This window comes from Anguilla anguilla, chromosome 2, assembly GCF_013347855.1.
Source record: "Anguilla anguilla isolate fAngAng1 chromosome 2, fAngAng1.pri, whole genome shotgun sequence".
Taxonomy (NCBI): domain Eukaryota; kingdom Metazoa; phylum Chordata; class Actinopteri; order Anguilliformes; family Anguillidae; genus Anguilla; species Anguilla anguilla.
The window spans coordinates 52,120,824-52,145,594 of NC_049202.1; the positions used below are offsets into that span (position 1 = coordinate 52,120,824).

Here is a 24,771-nt window from a genome sequence, read left to right on the forward strand (position 1 = left end):
CTCTTCGGTCTGTTTGTTTTTTAAAAGGCTCGCTCTGCGTGAATACGGTCTTTACAAGGCTGACATTCAGACGCTGTCTCTCGGAGGCTGCGGAAACCATGACTGTGACGCTGGATCAATAGCGCTCCTGCCAGCAGGGATCTCACATCTGTTTGGGCGCGCAGACGCCTCTTAGAGCGACTCGAGCGTACTCACTGGCCACAGATAAACAAGTGCGCTCGCATCTCCGGGGAGGTTACCATGGCTACCAGAGCTCATTTAAGCAGTCTGTCCTAGAGGCGATACAATAACAGGTTTCAAGGCCAAAAATGTCACTTTTTTTGGAATGGGGAAAATGCCTTTTATTGATAAAGTGGTGTGACTTTACACTCATGCAAAGACTTGCGCGCACATGCCTTTGTGAGAGTAATTGCACTTACAGCATCGGTAAAGGAATAATCACAAGTATATTCTCTAACAACACAATTTTGCAAAAAATTGTGCGAAAAAAAGTGCAGCATATCTATTTCCACGCCTAGTCTTTGCGTGGGGGAGCGAAGTAGGAGTAGTTTCTTTGTCTCCTCGGAAAAATGTCAAAGGTTTTAACGAGCAGCCTCTCCTGCAAGTGAGGAGAAGCTCTCAGCACGAGGCCCAGACTGGCTATGTAATGGGGAGACGGATGGACATCTGAGAACGTGCGCTACAGCATTACATCAGAAAGGAGAAGGTAATAAACAAAGGCTATGCTGTGCGGATTCCGTGATGGCGGCAATTTCCTTATCATTTCATTTGGCCTCATCCCTGTGATCTCTGTGGTGCTACGCGCGTGGCACACAAACTAGACACGTTGGGGGGTGGGCAGAGGCCGACAGTGGAACAGCAAATTTGAAAAATGCTTCAAAGGCAGGAATCTAGCCTTATGAAATACTGCAAGGAATCTACTTTCATTAACCCTACAGGACAATGAAACGGCATCGCCTGGTATATTGCCTGTGTGGTTGTTTATGTATGAATGTATGCGTGTGCATACACACATTTTCATCATTGTCTGCATGGGGGGATACATATCGGAACAGGAAGAATTCATCTTCATAAGAGATGGTTGTTGTGGGGATCTCCGATTTAAGCCTTTGGAGTTTATTAGTACCTGTCATTTTCCAGGTTACTATTTCACTGTCAACGCTGTCTGTGACAATAGATGCTTTTTAAATGGAAATAGGTGCTGCTTGCACAGTCATGCATATGCTCACACGCTAACAAAGAGACGTCTCACTCCGTCTCAACCTGCAGTCATGCTCTGAAAATCCAACCAGGACGGATTATACAGACTTCCTCACTGGTGTGGCACAGATGCAGCTCCACTGCTTATGTCACCTTTGCAGCATTTTTTCTGCAAATACATTCTGCAATTACATACTGGAAAAAAGGATGAAGAAAAGTCCAGGGGCAGGCATTTTTTTCATCACTTCATCACAAATCACTTTACTACCATAAAAACACTGATAGAACTGGAATCTACTAAACAGTAGATTAATGAATGCTAGTATGTGCTATTACACAACAGGTAAACATCTCCATGAAGCATGCCTGTCAACCTCTGCTCAGTAAAGCAAACAGCATAACAACATATGCTGGTTACATATGCAACATAACAGGGTAAAACAGTGAACTATTTTAAATTTTAAAGACACTCTCTTGTTATGACTGAGACCTTACTGTTACATTCCTTCCTAATTGACAGAACCAAAAGGAGTTACACACACACACACACACATACAGGCACACAAACTACACACAGCCTGTACTGAGTTGTGGCATAGGGGTGTGAAGGTGCTGCATGGGTTGTCACTTCAGTTGAGATACTGCTCTGACCTCATTAACACATCTCCATATTCAAGCCTGGCAGTGTCAATGAGAAGCTACAAAAAGCCGCCGATTTAATCAATGAAGTGGCAAGGGGGGGGGGGGGGGGGGGGTGATGCAAGGATTGGGGGTAGGTGTATTAGATCACACTGTATAAAAGAAGGAGATGATGTAATACATGCTGCTATTTTGCTTGTGGGATGTGTTCTTTTTTGCCTCGAGATCTTTGCTTACTTATCCATTTCCATTGTTTAAAATGAGGAGGGTGGATGCATCAAAATAGATAAAGGGGAGTGAAGTCAATGCCTCTGGAGATTTTTTTTGGTGGTAAATGTCATTTTTGAAGACATATCTCCCCACCCAAGCTGCAGCCATCCCCACACACCCAACAACACAGGATGACAAATAGCCAACAGGCAGCTGCCACCACAGGCCTGAGAGATAATCACTTCTGCCGTTCAACATTTCATTTCCCCCGTTCCCTTCCTATTCTTTTCAAGCATGTGCACTATAAAGTTTTTTTTTTTCCCATTTTTGTGGGGTCTTTATGTGTGTGTTCGTGTGCGGGCGGGGGAGGGGTGATTTTCATATATATCTACACAAATCTGCATGAACAAATACCACCCTCACTTGTCCACTTGCGTTTTGAAAACTTGAAATGATGGCATTTTTCATACCCCAGTTGGCCCACATTAAAGGGAAATCCCTACTGGATCGGTCATGGTGCTTTTTCGCGGAGAGGCGAGAAAGATAATGCGATGGGAAATGTGATTACCGCAGTGCGAGGGTTCGGCAGCAGAATGGCCCCTGCACACCGTCCCTCAGACACGGCGGGGGGTGGGAACAGGAGACCTCCAGCAGCATTAGTGTGACTGGTGACAATAGCGCAGAGGCTGAGGACAGTGGGGCTGGCGGGTGGGGGATGTTCTGTCCTGTCTGTGTGAATCAGTGATGGGGAAAGTGGGGGGGGGGGGGGGGGGGAGTGGAGCAGCAATGGCCAAGAGACACAGCTGGCTGCAGGCGCTGAAGGACAGACAGAAACAAACAGGAAGAGGCTTCTCTCACATGGTGCGATGTGTGCAGTAAGGGTAGCTAGGATACACATCAGCTATCTATTTGATGCACATCAATGTACTATCTATAAATAAACAAATGCTTATTAATAATTACATTTGATACTACAATTACATTGCAAAAGGCTTAGTCTAACAAAGCGTGAAATGGCATTTGGCTCATGAGTACGATTAAAAATAAATGTCTGTATCTCCAAAACGATGGTATTTACCAGACTACGAGGTTTGCAGTTCATTAATTACATAGAGAAAGAACAGATATTTTCCAGATCATCAGTAAATTTCTCTTCACCTATATCCTTCCTCCACTCCTCCCTGTGCCATAGTAAAGAAAATAAACTGGCAGCACTTCGGCAGTTAACCTTGGAGGGTAACATATGCATGTGGCTAGCATAAATTATAATGGAGAGGGAGAGGGAGAGGGAGCGAGAGAGAGGGAGAGAGCACTGAGAGAGGGTGACAGGCTGTCCATGCGTAGAGACAGGATGAGCTGTGTGATCTCCAGGAGGGGTGAGGAGGCAGAGAGCATGCTGTTTCTCTGCAGTAGCAAATGGTGCACTCACATCAAGCTTGCACATCCACCCCACACTACACACTCACTCAGCCCAAACCACATCCTTTTTCCATTACACACAGCAAGGGAGAGAGAAGACAGCTTTGCACATATCTCTAACTTCAGAATTACAGTACACAAAGTCTGCAGTCACACATGCACACACACTCACGACCACATACACGCACAAATAACCGTGCACTCATACACACACTCACACACACACCTTCACACACGGTGTGGTGTCCTAGCTCTTCATACAATGTTGCTTTATCCGCCCTCTCTTTGTTACAGGTGTCAGTAACTAGGCTACATTTACATAAGGGCAGCTTTGGCTGAAGTCCAGTTATCAAATTATGTCAGAGCAGACTGCACACAGCTCTCTGTCTCCCTGGGTCCATGTAATAGTTCAGGATGAGCTTCAGCATGCAACCATATCCTCTCCACAACCAGAAGCCACTGTGATTATATTGACACTACTGACCCTTTGCTCATGTAGTATATACGGGCTTCCATGAGAGCACGCATCCCCACAACTTGACAATGTTGCTGTTGTTTCTACGCATTTCCTATAGCTGTGTATTAATATTTAATATTCTGCATGGTTCCTGAGGGAGGTGCTTTTATTTTTTTTCTTTTCCACACCATGGGAGCTGTGGGGGGTGTGAGGCTAATGCACTGATGCCTGAGATCTCCTCGCCCCCCGATTATTGGAAATTCATTTATCTCCACTCTAAATATCACTTCAATCACAGCTCCCAGTGCCAACGTGAGCGGACAGCGAAGTGCTTCCTGCTTTCGACAATAAATCTCCCCCCTCCACCTCTTTCCCACCTTTCTATAACCCAACCTTTAAAACAGACCAGCTTTCTCTTTATCCCACCCCTCCCTTTCCCTCACTCTCTCTCTATCAATCTCTCCAACTCATGCACACCCACTTTAGCTGTGTCTGTGTACTTGTGTGTGAGCATCAGTGTGTGTGCCTGTGTGTGTGAGCATGTGTATGTGTGCACGCCTGAACAGTATGTGAGCCTGTGTGTGTGTGTCTCTGAATCTTTGTGTATGAGCCTGTGTGTGTGTGCCTGTGTGTGTGAGCATGTGCATGCCTGTGTGAGCATGTTTATGTGTGCGCGCCTGAACAGTATGTGAGCGGGTGTGTGTGTGTGCGTCTGTGAATCTGTGTGTATGAGCCTGTGTGTGTGTGTGCGCTGTGAATCTGTGTGGTTGAACCAGTGTGTGTGTGTCTTTGTCTGTGCGCCTGTGTGCTCTCTCTGAGGGCTTCTTTGGTTTCCTCACAGCAGAAATGACCTGCATAGTAAAGGAAGTTGAAGCACTGCTTCAGTGGATGGAACAGTTATAAGTACAATTAGAGGACAGCATTGAGGGAGGATGTGCTTTCAGAAGACAATGTGTAATACTAGGAGTGATCAATGTATGAGATCAGAATGCACTGGTTTACAGTAACAAGCTGTCTTTAAGATGAAGTCACTGTAATTCCATTTCCACAGGAAATGAAATCAGATTTCAATTTGGTACTAAAATTCTACAGTTTGGAATATCAGCAATCTTATTGGCTTTGATGTTTAACCCCAAACCCTCATTCGACATGCACCAATTGCGATAAAGCATGCATGTAAAACTGGGACTGAACTCTGCATGGAGTACCAGTTTTAGGAGAGATAAGTGGACATTCTGTGATTCTCTGCTGCCGCGGTGCTATGCTGTTTGGAGCTTGAGCTGCATCAACCAGCACCTCATTATTATTCCAAAACTGAAATGTGGCTCTCTCTTTATTCCGCGAGTCTCCCACAGGCAGACAGATGCCTGTACTCTAATGATTGTCATCATCCTCCACGTCTCCCACTTTCTGTTCCACAGTAATCAATATTGAGAGAGCAGCTGAAAATATTTTGAGATGAGGTCAATTCAATGTGCTCAGCATTGTACTGTGCGGGGGAAAAAACAGAAACAAGCAGGATAGTGTGATAGTCCACCCTCCTTTTGTATTTTTTGCTTTATTCAGTCAGGTGGAAAGCAGGAGAGAGGGTAACAGACAGAGAAGGTGCCGCAGCTGAGAGAGCGCCGTGGCGGGGGGCCAAACCCCCCACGCGTGCGGGGGAACACGCATATGGCAGGAGAGCCGGCTGCCCTACGGACTGCATCACACATCTCGCCCGCGCCAAGCTTTCTGAAAGGGGTGGCTGTACTCCACCCACCCCCACGCTACAGTGCTCCGCACTAGCTTCTCTAGTGAAAACAGCATGTTCATACCCGACACACGGTACAAGTCTTTGCATTTTTGCATTTTTAAATGTACGTTTGTATCCGATGAACCTGAAAGGTTTCAGACCGCACACGATCGAGCGCTCCGGCCATTAGTCAGACTCCTGGGAGAGGAGAGCAGAAGTGACATCTGTGCGGGAGCGGAAATGTACGGGTCGGGGCTGAAACGGGCCGATGAGTCCAGCGCGGCCGGCAGGCTGTCCGCGGCTCGCTCCGGGGGCCGAGCGGCGGCGGAGCGTCCGCTGGCCTGACTCCGCGCGTCGGCGTACGCCCCCGCTGATGGATGAGCGCTGTCACGCGCGTCTCTCTGACCCCTCGCCCCGCTCGCCGGCTAGGCGCTAACGGAACTGTGGCCCGACAGCGGGACGCGCTCCGCGTCCGGCGGCCCGTCTCCGTTTCAGGGACGCAGAAAACGGTGCTTCCCCCTGTAATGGCCCGAGGCTCTCTGTCAGCCCGCCCGGCCTCTGCTGTCGGAATGCCTTCGCCCGCTAGGAGCGGGGGAGCTCTTTTCACGGGATTTGTGACTTGGGTTGCCACGACAGACAATTTGCAGTGGGACCGCTTTTGTCTTAATGCTGGATTTTCTCAAACGTAACAAAAGGGCTCTCCGGCAGAGCTGGAACCATCTTTTAAGAAGATTCTTTTTTTTATCTCATATGGGCAAAACAATAAAACACAGACAGTGTCATTTCTGAACATATATTCACATGGCTCAGGACATCACATGACCACATCCCTCACGGGGCACATCCCCAAAGCCAACTCTTCCACAAATGTCCCTGTCCTCCAGCCACGGTTACCATAGAAACAGAATGCCCAGTCCACCACAGGCAAAGGAACATGAAATGACCACGCAGTGATGTAATATCTGACTGTAGAACAAAGGAGATGGGAGATCAAAGTCATGTAGAGATGATAAGCAAAATGTTCTCAGGCTTGATTAACCATCCAGAAACAATTAATTCAGCAAACAAACCATATTCTAATTCCATTTCACCTCTAAGCCAGTCATACTGAAGCATTTGTAATTAGAACCTGATACAGCTTTAGTTGTTGCACGGTTCAAGAGCTATGTTCACAGGACAGGCATATGATGTTTAATAAATAACAACCCTGACTGACAGGTAACAGACACAAGGTAAGTTATAGAAATCACAGCCCAAACCACAGCTATGACACCTTCATACGGATCTAATCAATTATCCTCCAAAAACACAAATCTTTTGCTAATAGGCTTGTGAACCAAAAGCCATATGGAAATAACTCATTTCTGCACACACTAGCTTAATCATGGCTTATCATTCCAGAAGCATACAGAGGCTATGACAGCAGAATATTCCCAGAGAGCTGGAGGTGCAGAAAGCTTTGTGGCCTACTTTGTTTTGCATTGTGTTCTGTCAGGCCGAGATGCTGCCATCTCTTCTGGTGGTGTGCCTCCCCACGACAGGAACCTTAATTTGGCATTCCCTAGGGGGGGGAGGCTTTGATGCAACACATCAGAGAAGGACCTCTCTCACGCTCACACCAAACCCAACATGTCAGCGGCCCGGCCGCGTGGAGCAGCACTCTGTATCTGCTCTGTGCAGCTGGCTCAGCTGAGCATCGGCGCATCGCCTGTGTTTGGCGGCACTTTCTAGTGTTCATAATCTACTCGGGCACACAGGCCAGCATAGACACAGGTGCACACACTCATAATATGCACCATTTTCAGCAAGGACTGATTCCATTTCAATGAGAATTTGGAAGTAGGGGAAACAGTTTGTGGCTGAAGGTTAGGGGTTTAAATTTTGTTTGAAATATATTTTACAGGGTAAAATATGAAAAATGCCCAAAGACCTTGAGCAAAGCGCTCTCTTAAACAGTTGTGTTAGTAGTGTGAGAGATTTATTTCTGGCAGTCAACGGTTTGATCATTTAAAAACAAAAACCTCCATTTCCTTTTGTTATTTTAACACCATTATTTCATTTCCATAAATACTGAATGCATGCGAGAACTTCCTGGAGGAATATTTCTGACTTTAAGGATATGAATGTGTCAAAGAAGAAAAAGGCTGTTTTTACAGGGGTGTCTATAGGTGGACACTATACTCTACCTGTATATGTACATAGGCATATACGGTATACATAGGTAAACTGTAGCTATAAACAGCATTGCTGTCTAGTCTCAGAGACCCTGTGGGCAACTGCAATTCTCTTGGATTATGATGCTTTATTTTAGTACTGCATGTACTTTTGATGATGCAACACCGCAAATCACAGCTGTTCTTCACAGCATCTTCCCCTCTGTGAAATTTCTATTCTGTCTTAAGTATTAATGAAATAAAACAATTTCAGCAATGGTCATACATAAACCAATGCCAGACCAATCATTTCCCTGTGAAATGACTTGTTTATTGTAAAATTGCAGTTCATTTAGAGCACAAATGTGAATGTGACATTAAGTTAAATGATAATAACTGAAGTGCTGTGATAGTCTTAGATGTAAAATTCTAACGTGCCTTTGAACATGGAATCCTTTGTTATGCTCACTGGATATACAGTGTTTCCCACAGGAGCAATTGCAAACAGGTTTAACAGTAGGAATGCATCTTATGTTCCCATGGGAGATTCATGGCCTTATGTATAATGGTTGTTATGAGTGCTAGAGTGTTTATGGGACTGGCTTTGCTTAACTTCTACCCTCAAGCAAAAATGTCTTTTGATATATATTTTGATGTCACTGTTTATTGGTATTCGTAAAAGGTAATTTTCAATGAGGGAAACAAAGCTTCGGGAACCCCTAAATGAGTGGAGACAACACATGCCTTCACTGACTCTGTCTTCTGTTTTCGATACAGTATTTTCAGTGGTAGAACCAGAGACTGTAAAAAATATGGACACAGCTACTGTGACGTCACCCATTGACTCTCCGTGGGTCTCTAAAACATGTTTTGAAGCTCAATGGCGGGCGCGGCCATTTTCTCGATTTGGAGCCAAAACCATAGAGTTAAGCGGTCTTGTGATTTTTACAATTTGATTGACAGTCCGGTGCGGAAAAGCCCCTCAACCTGAACGAGGCTAGCTGACTGTCTGCCGTTGTTTTAAAATATATTATCAGATGTTTACGGGGTTTAATTTCCATCCGTGACTGTACTGTGTCATGTAATCACGTTATGTATGACATTAAAAATACAATTAGGCTATGTTCAGTTATCTTCAATTTATGTTTCTCAGCAAAACGAATATGCTTAGCTAGCATATCAGCTTGCCAGTGAGCTAGGTAGGCTGTCCGTGGTTAGCTCACGCGTTAGCAATATGAACCACAGGGGAAGAACATTGACTACACTGATGGTCAATCAATCGGAGATGTGTAGGCTACTGGTGATTTGACTAGGCAAATTTTCGTATAACTGTCTGGTAGATCTGCTGTTAACCGAGCAAGTTATCGTCGTAGGTTTTCGCCAGTCAGATAATGAGCCTGCTACTACTAGCTACTCCATCGCCGTTTGTGGTGTTCACTTGCTGGGTGACGCTAGCTGACCGATCGTTCGCAAATCACTTTCTACCGAACAAAAATTAACACTCAGCGGTGATTAACAAATCTACCAAGTATTTTAATAACTGATCTGCAGGCGTGTAAATATGACAACGCACTTTGTCTTTGTACGGCAAGTTTTCCACCTGGTGCATGAAGACAAAAATAATGTAGCCTACGTTGAATTTCTAATTATTATTAGGCTATTATTTTTTTCTTGTAAATCATCAAAACCAATGGAGAAAAGCCAATATACGCAAGGAGCCCCCAGAACCGATTCTGAGAACCACTGTCTTAAATACCTAGCTTGTCGGTCTCTTAAATGCTAAAAACATGTTCCTTTCTAAATGCCAAGATGTTTAATTTCGTTAAATTCTGTGTGTGTGATTTCATCGTGTGTTGTATATTCAGCAAATGAACCTTGAAACTCTTAATCCGCTTCGTGAAACTGAAAAAGTGTTTATCCCAAAATCGGGATTATAGTAGCTTTGTCACATGCGTGAAGCATGGCCCAGGTAGACATTTACGGAATGTACACGACTGACAAGCCGCCAAACACGTTTGACAGATTGAATGTTTGCCGGTTAAGGTTAGCTAGCTAGTCAAATGGCTTGGTAGCCGAAGTTGCGAACTGTTTTAGCACAGGCTACTACTGGACTACCAAATATAGCAAGCTGATTACGCTTTCTGCCAAGTAATTATTTGGTTAAGTAGGCTAAAGGAAATAGTAAAAATGACTCGGATACCGAAAAACTTAAGAGGAGGATTATTTTATGGTCGTCTAGAGCAGCTGTAAATAGCACACGCCATAATGAAATCACCACGAAATGGGATGCCTGCATTTTCAGACTTAGCACAGGCGGACCGTAGCCGGAGCCGCAATGGCAAGGCCAAGAAGCGCCACCGCCCACCCCAGTGACCATAGACTGTAGCCCCTACTGTAGCTGAGTCATCCGCAGTAATCCGGAAGTGACGCAAGCTGTACCTCATTGGTCCAGAACAAATATTGGCACTGTGCCCAAATGACGCAATAAATCATGAAATCGACCCATGGGCAGTCATAAGACCAATAAAATACACCTATTATGACTATTTGTTCTTTTGAGAAAAAATTATTGACTTTGTATTTTGATCGCATTTGTACCGTAGACTTACATGGAAACCGGATATGAAAACACCTATACTGGAGCCATCCGTAGTGGCGCTAGTGAGCAACCAGGAACTACAACACCAGGAAATGAGCTTCAAAAACGAAGTCTGGTTTTGGCTGCTTGGGTAGAACATAGTAGCTGTACCTAGTTAGTACACTGTACGTAATATACTATATATACTGAGGTCTTACTTACCCCTCACTGTACCTAATATACTCTATATACTGAGACCTTACTTACCCCTCACTGTACCTAATATACTCTATATACTGAGACCTTACTTACCCCTCACTGTACCTAATATACTCTATATACTGAGGCCTTACTTACCCCTCACTGTACCTAATATACTCTATATACTGAGGCCTTACTTACCCCTCACTGTACATAATATACTCTATATACTGAGACCTTACTTACCCCTCACTGTACCTAATATACTCTATATACTGAGGCCTTACTTACCCCTCACTGTACCTAATATACTCTATATACTGAGGCCTTACTTACCCCTCACTGTACCTAATATACTCTATATACTGAGGCCTTACTTACCCCTCACTGTACCTAATATACTATACATATTGAGGCCTTACTTACCCCTCACTGTACCTAATATACTCTATATACTGAGGCCTTACTTACCCCTCACTGTACCTAATATACTGTTTATACTGGGGCCTTACCTACCCCTCACTGTACCTAATATACTGTGATGCCAACAAAAATGTTTAAAATGATGCATGGACACGTGATAAATATCATTCATGTAAAAACAAGAGCATGCAACCTCTCCAATGCTTAAGATTTACTCAGAAAAATAATATTTACTGTATTACATACTGTTAACAATGGTAACTGATAGCAATAGTGAAACATTATTTAGAATTTCATCAATATGAATTATAATAGAGTTTAAAAGAGATCTGTGACCCAGTTCAAAATTATTTACAGCAAATACTATGGTTTTGTGCAAAATATTATTATAAAAGAAGCAGAAAATTTTGCAATAACAGAAGACTGCAGTAGGAGCTCCTCATTAGAGCCACACTAGAGGACAAGAGGGGCTGTGTTGTGACCCAGTGGGCTTGTAAATATCACAAGGGGAAGATCAAAATTTAACTGCAGATTCACTTAGAGGAGCCAATAATCTGCAAATTGCTGGACTCCTGCCAGGTAATCTTAATGAACAGAGACACTATTGCACACACACACATATACACACGCATGAACACATGCACACACTCACAGGAGTAATCTTTTGTAACTTGCAGAAAGAGTGGATTAAGAGATGTGGTATAAAAAAAGTAGATCACTTTGCTAATTCAGCAGGAAATAGCAAGATTAGATTTTTGTTTTTGCTTATTTGGGAAACTGAAGGCAATTTGTTTCTTAAAAGCATTGAATCAGCATAGGACATCAAACCTCTCCTGCCCACAGCTCTGAATTACATCCAGAATACATACAACCCAGCTAACTACCTAAGATAGGTCTTTTGAACTGCTATCTTCCCATTTCAGGTTCCCTGGCTCCTTTGATATATGGTATGAATATTTTTTCTAGTGGACACAAGCCCCTATATCTTCACAGCAACATGCCTATATTTCTGATGATAGACACATTTTCCCTCCTATTTTTACTTCAAAACACTATTCTAATAACCTATCATGCGACCCGTGGCTCAGGAGCTGCCAAAGGTCTGACAGCACCAAGAGGGAAGGAGACTGCTGAATGTTTAATAGACCAGACAGTCTCTCTGAGCTCCCTGACAAACCTGCTACCAAGGGATTTGTTCAGTTCAATTAAGATTGACCAGGTCTGCGGTGCATTGTTAGCAGGTGTGCTGCAGCTGGAGATAAATAAATGATAGGAAGGTTTTGCCCCTACCCCCTCATTGTCCTCTGAACTCTGAACTCTCCAGCCCTTATATATCTGCTTCGCATTGTAGGTGATTGTCTGAACAATGCCCAAGCATCCAGCAAGCCGGGGCATGGAGACATCTGACCCACTCTGCTTTATTCTCTAGCCTGAATTTTGCCAATGCTTCCAAAAGGCAGCCTGACAAGTCCTGCCCACATCATGCACTTGTCATCTGCTCTGTGAAAAATAAACTCATGTGCCCTTTGCTTGCACCTGCCACAGGAAATCGTCCCAAAAATAATGACCATCGTTTAAAATGGTAGAATTAACTTGTGCTATCAGTAGAGTAGGAGCTATGTGCTGTATAGAGCTCTAGAGTGAGTGTTCCAGGAACAGTGCTGCACTGTCTCTGATTGGGTGTGTGTGTGTGTGTGTGTGTGTGAGGGAGATGAAGAGAGAGTGGGAGGGAGATTGAGAGAAAGAGTGCGAGCAGTCAAGATATACCATGCATTTGTTTTGCTTGTTTAGAGTAGTACAATACAAAGCAAAGGTACTTCAGCAAAACAAAATCAGGGCTTCTGAGGGTGATCGTAATATATGCCAGTCGCTATTATTCTCTTCCTGCCAATTAAATGTCATTGCGGACATAAAGAAACCCCCCACCCCCCCTCTGTGTTTCTTCCTCTCTCACTCTAAATGGATTCTTGCAGGGTGGGAGGGTGTCCAGAGCATCAATTTCAGTCAAGTATGACACTGCAATCTCAGTGCAGCATTTAATAGGTTTAAGTCGCCTTAGTGTCCTAGTCCCTGTGTCATAGGCATCCCTGAATCCCTGACTCCAGCAGTCCAAATGCACCAGTAGTTGTTACTATAAAAACAGGAGGAGTTGTATCTTATATCTCCACTCTTATGGACACCACAGAAAATAAACAAACATTTAACAATGATCTTATGCTGTGTATAAGTACAACGGCACAACAGCTATGTATATAATTCAGCAAACGTACATAACATGGCTAAAGTTCACTCTCTGTATTTTGAGGTAAATGGAGTAAGCGGGGCTTTTTTGTCATGCAAAACCAGGGACGCTATGAGAACTAGGGTAAATGTTGTCCTGCTGTTCTTGCTATGAAAGCTTAGTCTGTCCAAAAATGAAAAACTACACATTGCCTGTGAGTCAAAACCCGGACAGTCCCAAACACGTTCTGGTGACTAAATCATCCTACACAGTGACATACTGTAACAATCACAAATGACAGCAACTAACGCATACAGACACATGGAGGCAGCTCTCATTTTTACCGTCCCCTTGACCCCAAGCCTGTAAGGTAAGGGCACTACGCCTGATGAAATCCAGCATATGAAAAGAATGAGATAACAGTACCTGCAGTATCGTTCAGCCTCTGTCCTCTACCCAGCCGAGCAGGACTGGAGCCTCCTGCAAGGTGAAAATGGCACCAATATTCCGTGTCAGCGGCCGCCTCGCTCTCTCTCTAACTCGCCTTCCTCCTTCCATTTACTGCCATGTTCACCAAGGGGGAGGGGGGGGGGCTCGGGGGGATACAAAAGCAATTAGAAGGCAGCCTTATAGCTTCCAGACGGAATGTTTAATGGAATTAGCTAAGGGGGCTGCTTTTGCTGGCGTATCTTGCAGGCAGTGCGTGAGCGAGGGAGCGAGCAAGTGACTGTTTGTGTGTGTGTGTGCGTGTGTGTGAGAGTGTGTGTGCGTGTGTGTCGGGGTGCAGGGGGGAAGAGAGAGAGTGTGACTGCACGATGTTCTGGGGGGGTGGGGAGGAGGGGGAGGTTAGGAAAGAGGAGGGCTGAGCTGGGGGACCAGCTGCTCCAGCAGTGTCAACTGTGAGATGGAAAAAAGGAGGATGCCTGCTTTTGAACACTTCTGACTGGTTAGCTCTCTCTCCTTTCTGTCTGAGTGGGTGGCAAGGAAGAGAGAGAGAGAGAGAGAGAGAAGCCTGAGGATACGAGAGAAAGAGAGTGAGGGTGTGCATGTGTGTGCATATGTTTGTGTATGCCTGCATGACTGGACTGTGCCATGAATAAAAATAAGTCCCCCACCTTCTTAGCTCGATCTCTACAAAACCCTCCCTCCCCAATCTTTTAAAAACATTAACGGCTGCTCAGTGGCCCAGGCAAATTTGGACAGTGCGTGTAGAGTGTGAATCCCCTTGCCTGTACCACTTTGTTTCCTTTTCATCCACAGTGGGTGAAAGCACTCTGCCTCTCAAAGCAGCAGTTTCCCCAACAGCAGAGAATGGACTTTCATAAGAATATATTCACATCACCACACTGGGCTGGGAGGCACATGCTAATTGGCTAATGTTAGAAATACACTGGTACAGATAAATATTTGTAAATGTACTTTGAAAACAATTAACCCAGTCTTCACCAGCTAAATTGCATCGTGTTTGCAGTGAATCATACATAGGCTACACTATATTAGCTATGCTTAAAATGTTGAATTAATTTAGTAATTTTATACTGGCTTGAAATTCCACCAATTTCTGATAGACTAAGCATTAAAAAACATGTAGCAGCACAAATATATGGAATCCATGCTTTTCACTCGTCGCGCACAATAGTAATGAATAATTACACTGAAAAGGTATCAATTCTGTCTGTCATGGTTTGTCGATTAGTATTTTCCAGTGATTGTAAATGTGACATTGTGCGACATTGTCAACAGTGTTACGCAAAACTTGGCACGAGTATTAAAAAACAGAAGGCTACATCAGAGTCTGCATTGCTTCCGAGGTTTGAGCTATAACTAGACTAAGAAGGAACTTCTACATGCAAGCATGTGGTCTCCTGGGACACAGCCGTTGGTGCCTTTCATCAGCGTGTTCTCTGCAGCGGTGCCAGCTTGAATAGGATTAAGCATCTTTAGGCGGAGTGATGTAAACTCTGCGTTAACTAGGGGCTAACTGAGCAGAGCTGCAGCGCCTGCTAATTAGTTACTACACGTGCGGCAGGTCTCTTTTGCTTTAATTGGAACCATTACATCCATACTATTAAGTAAGCAACTCCGCAAATCGTACGAATACTCTTTTCCATTCACATAATGAATGCCTGTTCATTTAAAAAAATAAGCAATAGGCTACTTAGAATATGAACACGTTATAGCAACGTAAAGTAGGCTACATCATGTAAGTAGCAAGTAAGCAGCCTATAACTACAGTGCACGAGAGCCAGAAAGTATTAAGAACCAGCACTGCTTAGCCTTTGTAATTGGTCTAGCTAATTAAAATGGGGCGTAGGCTTTCAGTATAGCCAGGTCAACACTGCAACAGAGGATCTAGAAATATTCCGAAAATAATTGACTTGCTGTATGCGTTGTTGTGGAGGCGGTGAAAAACCAAATTGGATTTCTACAAAGAAACGTAAGGAATATTTCAATCCGCGATGTTACTTTTACCGCTATCTGACACTAAACCCAAAGGCAAGCGGCGTAGACGAGCGCTATTCCGCTACAAATTACCTTAAAATTAATTTCCACTCGCTTACGTATGCACGTACAGTAACCCATATGCTACTTTAGTTGCTCTGTTCTTCCCTGCAGGGAATGCTTTTCTCTTCTCTTTCTGTTGACTATGCGTAGATTTGCTGACGGCACGTACAGTATCGCAATTGTTTCTCGCTTGATTATTCTTTCCCTGGTGACGAAAAAACTTCGTCTGATTGTATTTTCATTTACAATGTACGCCTAAACATACGATATTGCGAACAACTCGCTATTGCAATTGCGTGTGAGCGTCTGTTATAATAAGATCCAGGATAACACATTGATTGAATGCCTGCAAAGGCTGTAGCCTACGCGCTGGGGAAGAAATGATAAATTAAATGAAATTCTTTCAGTAAAGATTTTGCAGCATTTTGTGACGGATCTTAAAAATGAGCTGTTTCCCTCGCATGGAGTTGTAGACTGACGTTGAGGCATCTGAGGCAAGAGGCCTACGTGGTGTCTTAAATGGAAACACCATTGATTACAAGAGTAGCTCATATGCCGTGTTTATTTCAAGACATCTCAACAGTCCTCAGCAAGTAGGCTAGAGGTCTCAAAAGCTTGGGTGACCTTCCAGACACATACACACTCTTTGTGATTGATATGGGGAAAAAGGAGCAGTGTCAGAGGCAGTCCTGGAGTTTTGGTGGCCCTAAACAAGAATGCTGTTGTGGCCCCAAAATGGTCCAACATAAATTACACCCACCGCTTAAACTTTAATTGTGTGGGCCAGGGATGGTTGTGGCCCTAAATGACTGCATGGTGTGCTTATGCCAGTGGCTGGCTCTGAGTAGTGTGTGTGTGTGAGAGGGAGAAAGAGAGAGTGGGAGAGGTTTGTGAAGACTATTAAAGAGCAGGGGTTTGGCCCGTTTTCATCTGGCCTGATCAAATTCTCATTATAGCCCCTTAAGTAAATTTCTGTGAAGTTAAAGATGTCATGTCTCCCACTTATGAGGTAAAGGCACAGTTCAGAGAATGCCGCAGGATTATCAATTACATGATATTAAAAATATGCAAGCACTGAACAAGATTTCTGAACATATTTCAAACCAGACCAGAATAATAACCTTCTGAAAAAATACACGATAAATACAATTATAATTAAACACAATGCATTCATGAATCAGCTATATACTCTAAACACAGCTTCCCTGTGCTTACACTATGTTTTCCATGGTTTAATATAAACATTTTCAGAGCTCTAAGATCAGCCTCAGCAGGCATAGCGTGTCAGCTACCAGGTTCAGTTAGTACCAGAGGTGGTTAAGACCAATTGGAGGAACAAGAGTCTTATCTTTCCTTAGATAAAGATGTGCATCCTAGGTTATCAAAGAACACAGGCGGTCACTCAGAAAATTCTCAATAAGACCAGTGCTGATCAGTCTAAGCAGTCTCTGAAATGAAGAACTGATGCTGTAAATAATCCTTCCTAAATAATCCTTCTTGCCCTGTTACAGAATGGTAACACAAGCTCATAGTGAAGTTTAGCACTCCATCTAGTGCCAAAATTTTAGAATGCAGATTCTTGGGACACAACTGTGTATACCAGTATATGTAACTGCGCATTACCTCAAGTGATATGCTCTGTGTAGCATTCAAAGCAATTAATGCTGTGCTTGAAGGTATGTTTTTTGAGTGGTCGGTTGTCATATTATCTATAACTCTTGTCTATAATCAAGGCAGCCTTTGATTCTGATTGTTAAGGTTGCCGTTGCTCTCACTTTCTTTAAATTCTTTTTCAGTAGTAAAAACCTGTGCATGAACATATGAGAACAGCCTTTTTGGCTTAAAAAAATAAGATTTTTTGCTGTTGTCCCTCTAAATGGTTGTTGCTATGCTATTCATTTTAATGGTCAGTTCAATACTGTTCACCGCAAACAAAACTTCTGTTCACTTGTGGCAAGCTCTGCTTATGTTCATTTGCAATAGAATGATTTACACTCTGTCCCAGGCCTCCTGCTGGGCTTCAGTTGCTGCTGGATTGGTACTTGGACTCTATGGACATTACTACTATGGATTCCTACCCAGGTCTGATTAATTAAAAAAAAAAAAAAAAGATTATCAGTATTTATTACTATTTTTATAGACTATTCTGGAAAGTACATTTTGCATTTAATAAATCAATGAACATAGACGATGATGCATCATGAAGGTCCTGATGCAATGATGCATCATGAAGGTCCTGATGCAATGGGCAATAAATGTTGTAGTCTCATTGCATAGCTCCTCCAAGTGTTTTAGGCAAATAGAAGTATTACATCGCACTAAAACGGCAAAACACTCATTTGCCATAGAGAATCATTATCCGTGTTAGCAATGGAGATTTGTAATAATTAGCTGCAGTAATTTAGCAATTATTCCACTCTTAATTGCTCTACCAACCTTATCCCTCTCACAGTCTCCCTCCCTCTCCAACGTGCTCTTCCTGAACCCTCCTCCATCCTTTCATGGTGGTGCTACCTAGCTGGTTGGCTAGCGAGACTAGCTGTATTACCCCTAGAGTTATAGAAAGTTAAGCTTGATTGTTACACAAAGCAACTTGCACCAACTTTAACACGTTGCCTCTGATGTCATTTCAAGCAATAACACCGTTACACAAGGCAATTTGCTAGGAATTTAAATTATTGTCGATCACATATCAGAATAAAGTGTGTTACGTAATCTCATTCGATATTGCGCTAATACATTCTACTAGTGTTTATTTTAGTATACTTTCAGGGAATTTATATTTGATAATATAATGGTATATTGTTCACTATGTTTTTTGTCACCAGCAATGCTTTTAACAAGGTAGCACAAAGCTTTATGTGCATTCCCAATTTTGGCTCTCCTTGAAAACAAGGACAAAACCCAGAGTATTAGCTAAATTGAGGTTACAGATAAAAACGTAAGTGCATAACTGCGCATGTGGCCTGTATCTCTTCTCTGATTAGCTATCACATGAACTCATTTTCATGAAGCTGAGCTGCTTGGAAGTGGTTGCAAGTAAATTGCATCCAAGTTGCAGGTAAATTGCAGTGCCATTGCATGATGCAATCCTAGTGCAATTTAGTAGCATGCAACAGAAATTGCATGGAGATTTCTTCGTGTAACAAGATCCTAAAGTCCTGCCCCCCACAAGAAAGTGACTGGAACGTTTGAAACAATGGGATTAGCCATAGGAAAACTTCAACCATTTTTGCAGAAGGCAACAGGTTTTGCAGTGACAGGGGAAAGGGAATTTTCACACTGGGGCATAGAGCGTACTTAGGAACTGGACAGGGTGGGAGGGGACAGGCAGTGAAGCCTAAGAACTAGGAAGCCTAGGAACGAGGGCAAAAGCAGTTTCTGAAACAATGGTTGTTTTGATACAGAAGTCTTTTCAGAAGTCTATTCATTAAAATGTGCATAATTCATTACATAATGCATATTTTTCAATCTGCTTTTCATATGAAACGTAACAGTCGTCAATCGAGTTTCAAAATACCATTGAGGAAATTTTATTTTGTCTTCAAAAGTATGATATTCCTCATTCACTTTAATGGAAGCACCAATGTTTTGCCCTCAACACGACCAGTACAGGCTTACTTCCGGGACTTTAGTTCTACTTTTGAAATTTTGGCAGGCCAGCCAATCCTGGGAAGATTCACCACTGTTCCAAGTGTTCTCCATTTGGAGATAATGGCTTTCTCGCTGTGGTTCGGTGGAGTCCCAGAGTCTTAAAAATGGCTTTATAACTCTTTCCAGACTGGTATATTTAAACAACTTTTTTTCATCTCTTCTGGAATTTCCTTTGTTCATGGCATAGTGTGTTCGTAGAAACGCTGTAGTGACTACGCTCTAATGATAAGGTTGAATACGAGTGAAGTTTAGATTCAACAGGGCTGGCAGCAATGAAATTATCAATCAAATTTGGTTAATTGGTCGATTGAGTAACAAAGTGGGAGATTACTTCTTCACATGGGTGATATGGGTGTTTTATAACTTTTTCATTAAGTAAAAAAGTAATAATTTATAAAATGTGATTTATGCTTACTCAGTTTCCCTTTGTCTAATATTACATATTGTCAATATGTCAATCATGGCATGCTCACAGTGGTGCTAGAGTGACATCAGAAATCAGGGTGTCCTTCTGTTACTTGTCATAGGTTTTTTTGTAGTAGTATTTAGGAGTAAACAAATGTACTTGGTCATTTTAATTTTTCCATGTAGTATTATGTATAATTTCAAACATAAAGCTGTCTGTGGAGGCACAGATCATATCTGCATGATCCATGGCCTCCGGGAAGCTCTGTTCTATATGGTACTGGTTTTCAGAAACAAACTGGCCTTCAACTGAGCAGAAATTAAACAGGCTCAATTAGCACTCAAATAGCTGAAGTGGAGGGGAAAAGACACATATGGCCCAAAGGTAATCAAATCAATGCCACTGATCTTTCCCATCAATGCATCCTTCCAGCTCAGAAATTGCCCAATGATTGATCTTTACAACAAACCACAGCATTTAAACATTATGTGCACAACATGCAGCTTTCCACAAGTGGAGTTATCAGTGACCCTAGTGAGTATAGATACCTTTCTCTTTCAAAATGTATGATGTCTGTCCCAGTCTTTTAACCCAGTCATTTACTGTATGTTGTGTATTTAACAATGCATAGAGTGTTTAATATTTGAATGATATATTTGTCACATTTTAACAACAATTTTAATCATAGTACACTACAAATTCTGCGGTTTCTAACAAGTTTATGTGTACTAAACCACCATCATCTACCTAATAACTTCCTACCTACATAGCAACCCGTCTACTTACATGTAACTGCCAAAATAAAGGAAACACTTAAGTAAATGAGAGATGAAAAGTGTATTGCAAGGAGGTTTTTAAACAAAGGTGTGGTCACTGAGTTAATTAAGCCATTAACATCCCAGAATTCTCGCCTTTTTGTATAGAAGTATAGGGCAGGCCCAGTTGCCCATTATTTTGGATACCGTAGTTATAAGATGAGATCTCAGTGGCTTTGAAAGCGGGGTGGTTGCTGCTGTATGTTTGGCAGGAGCTTTGCTGATGAACTTGCTGATGTTTAATGAGTAACAGTGACTAAGATTATGTTGGCATTGCAGACTGAGGAAAAGACCTCATCAACTAGGCACAGCTATGGTTGAAAGCGCATGCACCTTGACTGTTCATTGATTTAAGATTCAAAGTAAAAGAAATGAGCAACTCTGAATCAGTTTATTAAAACATCAATGTAAGATGCGAGCCATCAGTTTAATCAAGAGTTTAATCACTTTGTAAAGAGCAACATCCATATCAACAGATAGCATCTTGCCTTCTGCAATAGTTACAGTAGTTGGCTAACAAAGCTATAAATTTAGATATACATTCTCTTTTCAAATCAAACATGTTCATCATTGTATTGTACAGTAGGTTATATGTATATACTATAATATGTTTTATTTTGAAGAGGAAACAAACTGAACAGAAGCAGAAGTCCTGTGCTGTTAAGCAAATGTTTTCATTTGAATAATGTGCATAAATAAAATTCTGATAATTACATAAGAATCAAGGGTTACAATGTAATTTACATGGGAAATGAATTGGGCCTAAATTGGCTCCAGTTGACTTAGTCATACAACTATAATATCTCAAAAATTCAAAACTAGATAATAAAATCCAAAAGTCTGAGTGTCCAGAACAACAATGCTGTGAAATGTATGGCATTTCAAGTGGTCAAATGCATTTGAGATGTATTGAATAAGAAACATTGGGTCAAAATTAATCCCATTATGGATCCAAGGTGTAATGTGCTTTGCATCACACAAAGGTAAGAGCCATGCTTCACCACATGCTCATTGCATATGGGTATTTTATAGTTTATATGCACAAATAATGTTGAATAAATATAAAAATATTAATTGTCAAATTGTAGGCAATAGAAGCCCTGAATGTGTTTCATAATTTTGGTTTTTAGTGTAAGTCTTTAAGTCTTTGTAAAGCTCAGAGAGAAAGATGATCTATGGCATGTTCACTGATTATATGTATTGCTTTGTTAAATCCATAAAACTGACATATAATGTTGACATAAAATGGCATATTGTTTTCTGTTAATCAGTTTTTATTAATGTTTACACATCATTTTTCGATGTAGAGACTGAAAATCTAAAAGGACATTAGGTATTTTTAAGAATGAATGACACATGAGGGAGACACAAGCTTAGTAATCTAATATGCAGCTTAAACTTGTGTTTTTTTATGGAATCACTTTTTTCTCCCTATTAAATTTCTCTGTTACAGTGACCTCTAATAATCCTAAATCTATAACACCTAGCTAACATAGTCCATTGGCTTCTCTCAAGTTCATATTAGATCTGTTTGGCTGACCTCAGGCATTTGGATATACCCTTTGTTTAAAGAAAGCTTAAATACCAAATGCCTACATCCCTCCTGTTCATTGCAACATTGTATAGAGCACAAACAATGATGTGTGTGTGGTTCATTTAAAACTTCATAGTCCAAGGAAACTCTGGACAGTTTTGACTATTCAGAGTTCAATCGTGTCATTTTACCAAAATGAGGAAAAAATCAGGTTCCTGTCTTTGTCTCAGATTTATGGCAGCCCTATGCTCTCTGTACTGTTTTTTTATTGCTATACCTCCTGTATCCCCCTCCCTACTCTTCCCCCTGCCTGTTTCTTGTCTTTCATCTCTCTGTCTTATGGTCATCAGCCCACTCTGTTTTGTTGCCCCAAGTCAGTTTTTTAAAAACGTTTCAAGTCTTCTTGTTTCGCTTATTCATTTAACAGCTACAAGTAAAAAGAAAAAAAGGCCACTGTGTATCCACATATAAATACAAACATAGAATAACCCCATGTCTGCCACAGCAGTGGCATTGAATGATGGCCACTTTCGAGGGTCATACAGCCCCTGACTTGCCTGTATGTAATATGGCACATTCAGAATGTGGTGTATGCTGCATAAGCCCAGCTAAATGCCATGACTCTGAGGCACTAAGAAACAGACGGAAGTGGAACCTTTGCATTAATTTACCCCCTAGTCATTGCCAATAATTTTCTTCATTAGCTTGAAGCATTTTCCAGATGTCAATACCCACTATACTGTGTTCTTCCTGAAAGGTAATGGTGATTGTTAATCAGGACGTGTAAAATTAGACAAGCTTTCTAATTGGTAAACACACGCACTGTATTTTAAATAAAATGTAAATAAGTCATCTAGATATGTTGTTGTCACAGCAAGCATTTATGGAGCAAAATCAAATTACAACATAAATATATAAACATTTTAATTTAAATGACCTATTTGTGTTTATGATTTAGGTGTTATTGAAGTTGCACATCACTGACTTCCCAATTTCCACATGCAATTCTGCTCATTTTTGCCCTGAGCTTCTAATTCCAACCTGGAGCTGCCATCCCCACCTTAGAATGAAATGAGCTCATGGAGAATTACAAAGTGTACAGTTTACCCCTGAAACAAAATTTGTTCTCAGATTGGAAATCCTATAAATAACCATCACAGTGTATGCATAACATATTAGAAATGTTTTTGAGGTGAAATATTGTGCATGATTGCGGAACATGTCATTTAACAGGTTAGCCAATTTTAAGAAGCACTGAAGTAATATTGAGTATTTATTATGCTGTTCTACAAGTCTTTTTTTCTTTTTGGTATCTCTTTTTCAAGATCCAGCCTTAAAGCACTTTATGCTAAGTTAATTTACCTAAATATATCCACAACACACCGTACTACATCAACAACTTTGTTAATGGAAACTTGCTGATCCATAACAGTTTGAGTGGTGGATGTTGGCTTCGGGGCAATGCAATATTAATGTTAGTATCAGTGATCGATCAGAGGATTTGCAAGAAGGCATAAGGTGTTTAATTATAATTGCATCAGGAGTGGTGTTGTAATGGCACCAGGATTTGAATAAGGTCACATCTCCGTCTCACCTTGCAAGTGTTACGCTATATTAAATGCCACTCATGTTAAGTGCATTGAAACCTTCCTGATGTAGTCACAGCATAATATAAAGGTTAAATTGAAAAACGTCCCTCCACCAGCAGAAAAACCTGTGATGATTGATATCCCTTGTAAGGAAAATAAATGTTAACAGACCCCCATTCTTAACTCCTACCTTTATGAATAAAATCTATTTAAATGGACTATTAGGATTAAATTTGGAATGTTACAATTTCCCTTGAATTGAAAAGGTCAAGTGAAAGGATTTTCAGGTGGTGAGAAAGGTTGGAAAGGACTGGTCTAGTAATACTTTAATTGCCTCAGATCCAAAGGAAAGAAAATATTTAGAACTACATGTAGGCATGTGAATGTATATAATATACTAGTATTCAATATAGATTACAATGGTAATGTTTACGCAATGAAAAAAAGTACAATAAAATATACTAAATAATATTGTTTTATTACATGTTTCTTTAGCAGGTGCCAGTCTCACAAGTCCAAACATACTAAGGCTCTGCATATGTGTTCTTAATATTCTGTGTGTGCTTGCAAGGACAATGGCTTTTAAATTAAATTGCAAATATGCAAAATGACACCGAGAGACTGGCTGCAGTACAGTAAGTTCTTGGTGCAAATGTTCAAGACTTTATTTGTTTCATTGTTCATACACAGTACAACAGAAGTCAGATTTTGTTTCCACATTGTCCATTTTACATGATTTGTTAATTGTTTTCACCATAATTCAGAACTAGATGATTAACATTGATTTTCCATCACTGAAACTGTTTGTGACTTGATAATATACACCTATGAGGCTAAATGTTGAGCTTTACATATCTGTACATCATGCAGATTCCAGAACAATAAACTATGATGATGGTAGCATTGCCTCAAATATTGAAAAAGCACATCAACTTCTGGAGAGCTCATTAAATGACATTATCCATTCCCCAATAAAAAGGCCATTATTTTTCCCCTTGACTGTCGGACAGATTTTTTTTTATTACTTTACCTCAA

At 41.5% G+C, this 24,771-nt stretch overlaps 1 protein-coding gene across 1 annotated transcript in view; it reads right to left on the reverse strand.

Moving 5' to 3' along the window:
• Window positions 1–14,035, reverse strand: part of LOC118221775 (retinoic acid-induced protein 1-like) — a 37,614-nt gene extending 23,579 nt beyond the window's left edge. Inside the window, exon 1 of the mRNA XM_035407147.1 lies at window positions 13,660–14,035. The gene's annotated coding sequence lies outside the window, so the exon portion shown is untranslated. The remainder of the gene's footprint in view (window positions 1–13,659) is intronic.
• Between the last annotated feature and the right edge of the window lie 10,736 nt (window positions 14,036–24,771).